The sequence below is a fragment of the Triturus cristatus genome, chromosome 10 (genome assembly GCF_964204655.1).
Source record: "Triturus cristatus chromosome 10, aTriCri1.1, whole genome shotgun sequence".
Taxonomy (NCBI): domain Eukaryota; kingdom Metazoa; phylum Chordata; class Amphibia; order Caudata; family Salamandridae; genus Triturus; species Triturus cristatus.
Window position 1 is genome coordinate 880,985,450 of NC_140593.1, and position 13,279 is coordinate 880,998,728.

A 13,279-nucleotide genomic window follows, 5' to 3' on the forward strand; every position below is an offset into this window, starting at 1 on the left:
GAAGGAGTGTCACCTTGCATCCATACGTGTCCTGGGCATGTAGCACATGCCTGACTCCCTATGTGGCATGTGTGTATTGCCAGATTTACATGTGCTCAGTAGACATGAGTTGTTCTCGTAGTGCACTCACTCTTCCTTGTCACTTCCAAATTACTGCAGAGCGCCTCCTGTTGCCCGAAGAATTCCAGACTTGGCCACCATGCAGGAGAATGACAGGATCCGGCTCTACCGCTTCACCCAACCATTGATTCTGGAGCTGACGGCGAGACTGGCACCACACCTGCAACCGCAGCACAGGTATCCTACGGCACTGACACCCCAGCTGAAGGTAATGGCTGCCCTACATTTCCTTGCCACGGGTACCTTCCAAAATACCATAGCTCATGTTGGTGGCATGTCCCAGAGCATGTTCAGCGGTGTGCTGCATGATTTCTTGGAGGCCATGTTGATTCACCTGGATGACTTCATCAAGTTCCCAACCCCTGAACAGATGACTGAGGTCAAGCGTGGTTTCTATGCCCTGGGAGGGATGCCCCATGTCATTGGGTCCATAGATGGGACACATGTAGGTTTGGTACCACCACACGCACGGGAGGTGGCGTACCGCAATCGGAAGCACTACCACTCCATCAATGCCCTTGTGGTGTGTCTGTCCAACATGGTGATTTCACATGTCTGTGCTCGTTTCCCAGGATCAGCACACGATGCCTACATCATGAGGCGTAGCGGGATGCCTGATATGATGATGCAGCTGCGCAACGAACGGGCATGTGTTGTTGGTGGGTACAGTCTGTCTGTCCTGTATTCTGTTTGGCCGAGCAGCACTACCGCTTCGCCAGTCCTAACGATATCCATGTGCTTTCCATTTAGGGGACGCTAGCTATCCCAACATGCCTTGGCTGCTGACACCTCTCCGCAACCCCATCACGCCGGCCCAGCTCCGCTACAACACCGCCCATGGCCGGACAAGGCGAGTGATAGAGAGGACGTTTGGCATGCTGAAGAGCCGATTCCGGTGCCTCCACAAGACCGGCGGCGCACTCCCATATGCCCCGGCAAAGGTTTGCAAGATCTTCATGGTCTGCTGCATGCTGCACAACATGGCAGTTGAAAGAGCTGTGCCACTCATCCTGAATCAACATGACGAGGACCATCCACCCGTGGAGGACGAAGGGCTTGGCAATGGGGCTAGTGATGTGGAGGATGTGGAGCCGCAAGAGGACATCCGGACTCGGCTCATACGCGACTTCTTTGCTTAGTGGTGAGTACCAGTGTCTGAGTGTGCACGCCTTGGTCCCCGTGTGGCATGTGTTGTGATGCGTGTCTCCACCTGCATGTATGGCACGTGAGTCAGAGGTGTGTGTGGGTGTGTCACTGGAGTGATGGTGGCAGTGATGGTAGTATTTCCGCACTCATAATTGTGACCTAGCATGTTGTCATCCATACATGTGTCGAGTCAATGCACATGCAAGTGGCTGTGCTTTTTGTGGCTGACTTCTTGTGTGTCTCTCTTCCCCAGGTACCTGCGCATGCCGTCTTCTGGTTGCATTGTTGTGGCACTGCTATTCCTCATGGACATGGCATCGTGGGCTGACTCAGCGTTACAGGCACGGACACGTTTGGAAGTCTCCATGGGGTAAGGGATGCATCTGGGGCGTATTGGGTGTGGCAGTTGTTCACGATGTGTGCACACTGCCCCGGTCGGGGTTTGGTTCCTCTGCAGACATGTGGCATCCCCATGGGACACGACATGCAGCTGGGTACACCTGAATAGATGGGCTGCCTGGTTGTCAGTCATCAGTGATGGGATAGTGGATTGTGATGAAGGCATCAATGTGTGTGACACTGCCCTCGGACACATACGGTTAACATTGTCTTGACATGGCGTGGGACTTCCACATCAGCGGATGTATGGTGTATGGCAGTCTCTCCGTGAGCAGCTGTGGGTATTTAGCTGTTAGCCGACACTTGTGTGCCAGTTCCATGGCTATCACACATTTGTGCTGCAGAAGGGGGGTGCCAGTGTTGGAGCCACATGTTACTCCACATGATGTGTTCATGTGTACTTCAAGTTGCCTCTGCAATCCCAAAAACATGACTATTAAAGGTGTCCCTATGCCTCCAAGGTGCCTCTTCTCAGTCAATGCTGGTGTGTTGCCACGGTGCATCCTGCATGTCTGGCATGGTATTCCCTGATTGTGGCTATGTGTCAATGTGTCGAGTGGCAAGATGCAAGCTGTGTGTGTGTGCTGAGACTGTGTATTGGGCATGATGTCCATGACTGTGTGGGTATTGTGACATGTGCCATCCCCATGCATCCAACGTTGTCCATGACCCCATTCTCTGCATCCACCGGACTCAAGCTTGCAGGACATGGTTCTGCCACCTGTCTACACATACCTGGGTGCCCCCCAGGACACGGGCCAGGATCCCTGACCTCTGCGCATGACTGTTGCTGTACTCAATGCGTCTGTCAGCACGGTTGTTCGGCCACCCCCTCAGCTGGTTCTGACCATCACGGGTGTGTATGGTGCTCCATGTCTGTCTTGCCTAAAAAACTGTGACCCATGTGTCCTGTGCCAGACTCAGGCCCCAGGGTGTGGATGGTTGAAGTGAACAGATGACTCAGGCATGTTTAGACTGTACAAGACACATGTTAGGTAATAATGCTACCAGCAGGCATCTACTCTTAATAGTGTGATTTATTATTGGGGGGGGGGACAAAGTGAGGGGCTTTCCGGGATTAGGGAATCCAAAGTTCAGTAGGGGAGTTGGTGTCCTTGCCATTGGAAATCCTCAGAGTCCATGCCACAGTCTTTGTCAACATTGGTCAGCCAGTGACCAGCAGGGCCATGTGGCAGAGAATGTCTCTTGATGCTGTGATGCTGTTGCTCCAGTGGGCCAGGTGCCAGGCCAGGTGTCCTGGGAGATGGTGATGTAGCAGCCACCCTCACGGTCCTTTCCGTGGACGACCCGGCTTCCTGCGGGGAACCTCAGCAGCAGGCCGTGACGACGTCTGGGATGCTCCGTCGGATGTTTCCTCCTCCTCCTCATGATCCCTCCCTGTGGGTGGTGATGTTCTCCGCCTTCTGGCACAGGGAGGGTCGGCCATGGTGTCGGCCATCCGACGGAGTTCAGCGTGAATCCCCTGGGACGCCGTCACTTGCTCAGCCTGTCTGTCCTCCATCCTCCGTTGGTGTCCCTGTAGACAGGCTATTAGCTCCGCATGTTGCTGGGCCTGCTGGACCTTGATCCCCTCGAGGACGGACACAACCTGGGCCATGCCCGTGGTGTCCTGCCGGTATGAGTCCAGGATGTTACGGACATGGGAAAATACCGGATCCCCAGCCAACTGGTCAGGCTCGCGCCTCCGCCGTCCTCCACTCCCACCACCCCTGCCCACTTGCGTCTGGCCTGCACTTGTGGGCACATCGGGTCTCCGGGACCCCTGAGGGGTGGCATTGGCGTTGTCGCCTGCCTCCTCCTGGGTGCCCGGGACACCGTGTCCCTCCTGGCGAGCCTGGCTGCATTGTGGTGTTGGGGCAGGGATCCTGGGTGTCTCCTGGGATGTGGCAGGAGTGGGGGTGGTGGTTGGCACGGTTGTACCTGACGCAGGTGCTGCAGGTGGTTGGACACCAGAGGGGCCAGGTCGGTCGGGGTCGTCCGCAGAGTGGTGAGAGTGGTCGCTGCCGGTGGGATCGGTCTCCTGCAGATCCGGGTCCTGTGAGTGTTCCCCCCCAGTGTTGGGGGGTGCAGCACGACGTTGACCTGTGTGTGAGAGAGAAAATGTTAATTTGGATCCATGCAACATCCATGTTTCATCCGTTACAAAGTTGGCACATTTCCTCTTGGAATTAGGATCTGTCTTGCATTCCACTCACAGTGCACTTGTGCATGTGTGTGTCCCTTGGGCACCAATTTGGCCCCTTTAACTATGTGTGGCACAGTCTTACTTGCTGCGTCAAGTGTGACTGCAGTCAGCAGTGGAGTGTGCATGTGTGCCGAGCTATGCATTTGCGCCTTCCTTGTAGCACTGTACATGTGCACATGGAGTGGATCCACACACTTATATGATGCAGGTGGCTGTCCTTGTGCTCGTGTACAGGTTGTGACATGGCCCTGCGTTTTGCCATGATGAAGAGGGGGGGTTCTGGCACTGGCCACCCTTATCTACATGCACGCAGTCCACCTGCTGACGAGCAGACATTCCCACACACCAAAGGACTGATTTGCTCTCCCTGTGTCTCCCTCCTTCTCTGTCCCCCTCTCCCTCCCTCTCTGTCCCCCTCTCCCTCCCTCTGTGTGTCAGCCTCCTCCCTGTGTCCATCTTCCTGTGTCTCCCTCCCTCTCTGTCCCCCTCTCCCTCCCTCTCTGTCCCCCTCTCCCTCCCTCTGTGTGTCAGCCTCCTCCCTCTGTCCATCTTCCTGTGTCTCCCTCCCTCTCTGTCCCCCTCTCCCTCCCTCTCTGTCCCCCTCTCCCTCCCTCTGTGTGTCAGCCTCCTCCCTCTGTCCATCTTCCTGTGTCTCCCTCCCTCTCTGTCCCCCTCTCCCTCCCTCTCTGTCCCCCTCTCCCTCCCTCTGTGTGTCAGCCTCCTCCCTCTGTCCGTCTCCCTCCCTCTCAGTCCCCCTCTCCCTCCCTCTGTGTCCCCCTCTCCCTCCCTCCGTGTGTCACCCTCTGTCACCTTGGCCCAGCTTCCTGGGCACACACTGTTAGCAGATCTTTGAGTGGCCCTTGGCCTGTTGATGTGAGTTTGTTTCTGATCTCCAGGCACCCATTTTGTCTGCTGTGTGTCTGTGCGCTGCTGCTGTGGTGGTGTGTGCTGCCACTCTTTCACACTGTTGGCTGTTCATTAGCTGCTGGCATGTGCTAAACAGTGCCTTCACCCCCATGTGTTGATGCAAGGCGTCCGCCATTTGCTGGCAAGTCATTCCTGTGTTGGGACACAGTGTTTGTCTGGCTGTGACCTAGGCCATATGGGCAGAGGGCATTGTTGTCTGCTTTGGAGTCGCACTATGTGATTCTTGGTGCCCAGCCTCCCGCCATCCGGGTTACCGTGTCATGTGTTGTTGTCTTCAGTGGCCTGTGACTTGACATTGTCCAGCTGGGTGCATGGGGCATGGTGGCAGCAGTGGCATGTGCCTGCTCATGGAGTGTGGTTGAGTAATGCGATGGCTTGTGGTGGTTGCGTGGCTGTTATTAATTTTGGTTGTGGTTGCAGTTCCCCCCATGTGAGGTGCGTTGTTTGTGTACTCACCCGGGTCTCGGAGTCCTTCTACTCCTTCAACTGCCTCCACCGGCAGTATGGCCATCACCCTCTCCTCCCAGGGATGGTACTGTACGGCTCTGCGGGAGGGCCCTCCTCCGGTGGCGTTGGCCTGGTCGTGTTCCTCCTGTCTCTTGGCTCTGACCCTCCTCCGCAGATCGTACCACCTGTTCTGGCAATCCTGCTTGGTCCTCCTGGTGTCCGCAACAGCATTCACAGCATCGACGATGGTCTGCCACATGGCTGTTTTGGCTGCCTGGCTGGTGCTTCTGACCAATGTTCCAAAGATCTGTGGCTCGACTCTGAGGATTTGATCAACAAGGACCTCCAACTCTCGGTGACTGAACTTTGGATTCTTGGTAGTGGGCATGGTGAGGGGTGTGGGTGGGGATGGTGTGGGTGTGGGGGGGGTGTGGATGTTGGGGGGGGTGTGGATGGTTGTGTGTGTGTGTGAATGTGATGAGAGGGTGTTTGTGAGGGTGGTCGTGTGAAGGTGTTCAAGTGTAAGATGTGGTGTCGCTTGTAGTCTGGTTCTGTGGTGTCTGGCAGCAGTGGGTCTGTTGCAAAGGCTCATGGTTTGTGTGTGTGGGCCCTTTTCATTGGTCCATGGGTGGGTGTGGCAGTGTTTGAATTTTGGGTGGGTGTGTTATAAGGAGTGGTGGTGTATTGGGCCTCTGTTTGTTTTTGACAGTTGCAGGTCAGTGATTGTGTTATTTTAGTGGTTGTTGGCCATGTTTAGTGGCTGTGTGCCTTTCGAATGGTGTATTGTTGTGTTGTTTTGTTTTGTCCTTGTTGTGTACGTGCGTTTTGAGCGTGTGTACGGTGTGTACATGGGCCATTTGGTTGTACGATTATGTCCTTGTGTGTGGCTTTGTACGACTCGTACATGCGGTTGTGATGTTGGGGCATGGGGTGCGCTCCGTACTTAGGAGGTTGTGTTGGGGGTGCGCCAGGAACGTACTGGGGTGGGGGTAGACGGGGCTATGACACGTCCTGGGGTGGGGGTGTGGCTCGCACGTACTGGGGTGTAGGTACACGGGGGTACGACACGTACAGGGGTGGGGGGGTGTACATGGACGATGGTACGACACGTACTGGGGTGGGGGGGTGTACATTGACGGTGGTACGACACGTACTGGGGTGGGGGTACGACTGGAACGTACTGGGGTGTGGGTGGACGGGGCTATGACACGTCCTGGGGTGGGGGTGTGGCTCGCACGTACTGGGGTGTAGGTACACGGGGGGTACGACACGTACTGGGGTGTAGGTACACGGGGGGTACGACACGTACAGGGGTGGGGGGGTGTCCATGGACGATGGTACGACACGTACTGGGGTGGGGGGGTGTACATTGACGGTGGTACGACACGTACTGGGGTGGGGGTACGACTGGAACGTACTGGGGTGTGGGTAGACGGGGGGTACGACACGTACAGGGGTGGGGGGGTGTCCATGGACGATGGTACGACACGTACTGGGGTGGGGGGGTGTACATTGACGGTGGTACGACACGTACTGGGGTGGGGGTACGACTGGAACGTACTGGGGTGTAGGTACACGGGGGGTACGACACGTACAGGGGTGGGGGGGTGTACATGGACGATGGTACGACACGTACTGGGGTGGGGGGTGTACATTGACGGTGGTACGACACGTACTGGGGTGGGGGTACGACTGGAACGTACTGGGGTGTGGGTGGACGGGGCTATGACACGTCCTGGGGTGGGGGTGTGGCTCGCACGTACTGGGGTGTAGGTACACGGGGGGTACGACACGTACTGGGGTGGGGGTACGACTGGAACGTACTGGGGTGTGGGTAGACGGGGCTATGACACGTCCTGGGGTGGGGGTGTGGCTCGCACGTACTGGGGTGTAGGTACACGGGGGGTACGACACGTACTGGGGTGGGGGTACGACTGGAACGTACTGGGGTGTGGGTAGACGGGGCTATGACACGTCCTGGGGTGGGGGTGTGGCTCGCACGTACTGGGGTGTAGGTACACGGGGGGTACGACACATACTGGGGTGGGGGTACAACTGGAACGTACTGGGGTGTGGGTGGACGGGGCTATGACACGTCCTGGGGTGGGGGTGTGGCTCGCACGTACTGGGGTGTAGGTACACGGGGGGTACGACACGTACTGGGGTGGGGGTACGACTGGAACGTACTGGGGTGTGGGTAGACGGGGCTATGACACGTCCTGGGGTGGGGGTGTGGCTCGCACGTACTGGGGTGTAGGTACACGGGGGGTACGACACGTACTGGGGTGGGGGTACGACTGGAACGTACTGGGGTGTGGGTAGACGGGGCTATGACACGTCCTGGGGTGGGGGTGTGGCTCGCACGTACTGGGGTGTAGGTACACGGGGGGTACGACACGTACTGGGGTGGGGGTACGACTGGAACGTACTGGGGTGTGGGTAGACGGGGCTATGACACGTACTGGGGTGGGGGTGTGGCTCGAACGTACTGGGGTGTAGGTACACGGGGGGTACGACACGTACTGGGGTGGGGGGGTGTACATTGACGGTGGTACGACACGTACAGGGGTGGGGGGGTGTACATTGACGGTGGTACGACACGTACTGGGGTGGGGGTACGACTGGAACGTACTGGGGTGTGGGTAGACGGGGCTATGACACGTACTGGGGTGGGGGTTCGACTGGAACGTACTGGGGTGTACCTAGACGGGTGGGGGTATACATATACGGGGGGTACGTGTCGGACGTACGGGGGCTGGGGGGAGTGTTGGGCGCGTATGCGGGCACATGTCTCCATGGTTGCTGTAGGAGTTCGGTGCGGACGGTGTTTTTTCCATACGGTTGTAACCTCGGACGCACGGGATGGATCGTGATTCCTCGGTCGGACTTGGCTTTTCACGTTTGTAAGGTAAATCGTCCGAGGACATGTCGGACACATTTTCCGACCCGAGGACGTGTGGGGAATGATTCCCAGTGCGGTTCGTATGGACTTTTTACCATGCGAATCGTGATTGCCAGTTCGTACGGCACTTGTACGATTCGTACGGTAAAAAGACCCGATACGAGTCGCACGGGGGAATTTTTTACCGGATCGTGATCGGCACCAAAGTGTTTAAAAGTGGTAAGAAAAACACAGTGGCTTACTAGAAACCAAAACTGATTGCCTTTAAAAAATAAAAAACGCAAAATCCAAACGTCCAAAGGACACATTGGTGATTGATAACCTGTAACACAGAAGACAATACCATACATGCCAACATTTTAGAAAAGAAAAGTGGGAGAATAAAAAAAAAAAGAATTGGGAGAATGTAATTTCAGGTGGGAGACAGGCAAAATAAAGCCCTTTTAGGCTTCAAAAATTGGGGGTCTCCCACTTGAATTGAGACTACTGCCATATTTGGAATACACACCCACAAAGACTGTTAGGAATCAGTCCCAGGTCCGATACTCCTCAGGATTCGGGCGACGCTATATGGGGTCCATCTCTCGACGTCAGCAACTTCCTGCACTAAAGGCACGGAAGACTGGAGCAATCAAGCGAGGGAAGGGAAGGATGGGAACAGCGGGGAGTAGAACCTGTAAAGAAAGTTAACATACAACAAATATAACAATATAATGCAATAACATGTAACTACTCTCAGTAGGTCTCACTAATAGCATTTACTTCTCTGGAAACCAGAGTACTATATTCGCTTACACACGCACACCACAACCCATTATTGTAAACGTACTCCACAATGACCACTCTCAGACTATCTATAGATACCGGATGTATGACGTTACAACGCATGCTATTACAACGCATTTTTTACAACGCAAACACTATTACAACGCATTATTTTACAACGAATACTGTTACAACGCAAAACTGAGTAAAATACTTAAAAGTGCTTTTACAACGAAAACAATTAAAACGCATACCATTACAACGCCCAAATTATTATTTTTTTTAAAAAAGTACAATAAAATCTGGCACGGGATGCAGGGAAATTAGGGGTTTTAGGGTGGGGAAGTGTATTAAAATGTGGAGCAAAACTGAACGTAAATTAACTGAAATGCATAACAAAATGAATGCTCGAGTATTAAAATTAATACTAGAGTATTAAAATTAATACTCGAGTATTAAAATTAATACTCATATTTCCCAAAAAAATCCGTTTTAACAAATTTAAAAGTGTTACACAAATAACGAATAATTAAACAACAGTTCATATACATGCAAATCATAATTATATCTGAAAATAAGTAAACGGATTAAAACACAATACACATAGTCGCCATTTTATCCATCCCACTTCTAAAACTAGTCCTACAACACTTTCTATGAAAACAATAGCAAAATACATGTTCCAAAATGGATGCCAAAACGGAGCAAATAAATGAAAACAACAATTCTTTTAATGCTTTTTTAAATTATCATTTTCCACAGCAAAATAAAGTATACTAAAAAAGACAACGAACGCTGTTTTAAAAAAAATTAATAATGACACTGACTAAAACTTATAAATACCAGCAAGACACCATTTTACAATCAGTTGATTATCAACTACCAGAGAGACCAGACGCAAAAACCTGACCCTCTGACACCTAGACTGAGTGAACACTGCAATCCACTGGTGAAGCATTCTTTCTTTCCTTCTACAAGTAAGTTACTATTATATTCTTAAACCATATTTTCTCCTAAATCATGTTTTATTTCCATCCAAACAGTGCAGCAAAAATAATTTTAATATTTTATAAAATGTACTCTAACCATTTTTTTTCTCTGAAGTAACTTTAATATATACGAACTTATAACATCTTATTTTTGTTCCTAAAACAGAAATTTGTTTTTCTATCAAAAGCAACATATCGTTTGCCAAATTTTTCTTCATCTCAACCTACTCGACTCACCTTTCTTAATGTGAAGGTAAATTATTTAATACTTCTTATAATTATAATTTTTTTTAAAAAAACATTAACTTTACCATTTGCAAAAGTGTTGTTTTAACTCATTGAAGGTGCAGCAGTAGGGAAAGTGGTGCAGGGGTAACAATTACTAATGTAACTCCAGTTTGGTGCAGCAGTAGGGAAAGTGTGGGATGGTGTAGGGGTAACAATTATTATTCTTACTACTGGTAAGTGCAGCAGTAGGGAAAGTGTTGGATGGTGTAGGAGTATAAATTACTATTCTAACTCCAGGAAGGTGCAGCAGTAGGGAAAGTGTGGGATGGTGTAGGGGTATCCATTACTATTCTAAGTTCATGAAGGTGCAGCATTATTGAAAGTGTAGGATGTTTAGGGGTACAAATTATTTATCTAACTCAAGTTTGGTGCAGCACCAGGGAAAGTATGATATGTTATGTAGTTAGACTTAAATAAAATGTCAGCTTTACAAAGAATTTTTCGAATTTTGCATTTGTCACCAACGTTGTCAAAGTTGTTTAAATCTTATTTTTTTTTATTTCATTTTCACAGACAATTGTTTGCAACTTTGTCGAAAAAATCTGAAAAACAAATAACCAAAAACTCCAGCCAGCAGGCCAAAACCATAGCAGAAGCCAAACCTTTTATTTAATAATTAAAATAAAATCCCACAATGCAGAAAATATGAGTTGTAGTTGGAATAAATATTACTATTCTAACTCAAAGAAGGTGCAGCAGTAGGGAAAGTGTGGGATGGTGTAGGAGTAATAATTACTATTCTAACTCCAGGAAGGTGCAGCAGTAGGGAAAGTGTGGGATGGTGTATGGGTAACAATTACTATTCTAACTCCATGAAGGTGCAGCAGTAGGGAAAGTGTTGGATGGTGTAGGGGTAACAATTACTATTCTTACTCCAGAAAGGTGCAGCATTAGAGTAAGTGTTGGATGGTGTAGGGGTAACAATTACTATTCTTACTCCAGGAAGGTGGAGGTGTAGGGAAAGTGAGGGATGGTGTGGGGGTAACAATTACTATTCTAAGTTCATGAAGGTGCAGCATTATTGAAAGTGTAGGATGTTTAGGGGTACAAAATATTTATCTAACTTAAGTTTGGTGCTGCACCAGGGAAAGTATGATATGTAATGTAGTTAGACTTAAATAAAATGTCAGCTTTACAAAGAATTTTTCAAATTTTGCATTTGTCACCAACGTTGTCAAGGTTGTTTAAATCTTATTTTTTTTTATTTCATTTTCACAGACAATTGTTTTCAACTTTTTTGAAAAAATCTGAAAATCAAATAACCAAAAACCCCAGCCAGCAGGCCAAAACCATAGCAGAAGCCAAACCAAGAAAGAAACACCAAAAACAAAAGGTATTTTAAATGATCACTGTTATAAATCCAACAATATAATAGTCAAACCTTTTATTTAATAATTAATATAAAATCCCACAATGCATAAAATATGGGTTGTAGTTGCAATAACTATTACTATTCTAACTCAAGGAAGGTGCAGCAGTAGGGAAAGTGAGGGATGGTGTAGGAGTAATAATTACTATTCTAACTCCAGGAAGGTGCAGCAGTAGGGAAAGTGTGGGATAGTGTAGGGGTATAAATTACTATTCTAACTCCAGGAAGGTGCAGCAGTAGGGAAAGTGTTGGATGGTGTAGGGGTAACAATTACTATTCTAACTCCAGGAAGGTGCTGCAGTAGTGTAAGTGTGGGATGGTGTATGGGTAATAATTACTTTTCTAACTCCAGGAAGGTGCAGCAGTAGGGAAAGTGTGGGATGGTGTATGGGTAATAATTACTATTCTGACTCCAGGAAGGTGCAGCAGTAGGGAAAGTGTTGGACGGTGTAGGGGTATAAATTACTATTCTAACTCCAGGAAGGTGCAGCAGTAGGGAAAGTGTTGGATGGTGTAGGGGTAACAATTACTATTCTAACTCCAGGAAGGTGCAGCAGTAGGGTAAGTGTGGGATGGTGTAGGGGTAATAATTACTATTCTAACTCCAGGAAGGTGCAGCAGTAGGGAAAGTGTGGGATGGTGTATGGGTAAAATTTACTATTCTAACTCCAGGAAGGTGCAGCAGTAGGGAAAGTGTTGGATGGTTTTGGGGTATAAATGACTATTCTTACTCCAGGAAGGTGCAGCAGTAGGGAAAGTGTTGGATGGTGTAGTGGTTACAATTACTATTCTAACTCCAGGAAGGTGGAGGTGTAGGGAAAGTGAGGGATGGTGTAGAGGTAACATTAGAGCTAGTTTATTTACTTGTACATCCTAATTTTTTTTCTTCTCTTCTCTTCACAGATAATGTCTACTCTTGAAGCAGCTAAATATATAAAATCTAAGAAAGGGAAAAATGTATTGAACCATGCAGGATACATATATAGTAAGGAAAGAATAAGTTTTCCTAGAAATCATTGGAGGTGTGTGCAATACTACTCTACCCATTGCAGTGGCAGAGCGGTTACACTTGATAATTTAGTTGTAAAAACAACAGAACATAACCACTCTGCCTCTGCAATGGAGGTAGAAATAAGAGAAACTGTAAATGAAATGAAAGCTATTGCAAGCACCTCCAATGATTCTACAGGATCCATTTTAAGAGAGGTTGCACAGCATGTCCCCAGTCATGTTGCTAGTAATATGCCTATAATTCCTAATTTGAGAAGAATTATTCAAAGACAAAAGCAGGAAAGTAACATCCAATTATCTACACCACATACATTTTCTGATATTAGAATTCCACATGATCTTTCTATTTCTTTTGCTGATGAACCTTTCCTTCTGCATGATAACGAAAACCCTCAGAAACGAATTCTTATTTTTAGTACCCCACGTAACCTAGCAAAGTTAGAAAATAGTGAAATTTGGATGATGGATGGGACGTTTAAAAGTACACCCCATCCTTTCACTCAAATTTACACTATACATGCAAAAATTAACAATAATGTAATCCCCTTAGTATATAGTTTGCTACCTGATAAGACTTCTGCAACATACTCTGAACTTTTATCAGTTATTAAAAGTAAAACTTCTCAAAGTCCTAGGAAAATAATAGTAGATTTTTAATTGAGCATGATCAATGTGATCACTAAAACGTACATGGATACCCAAATTCAGGG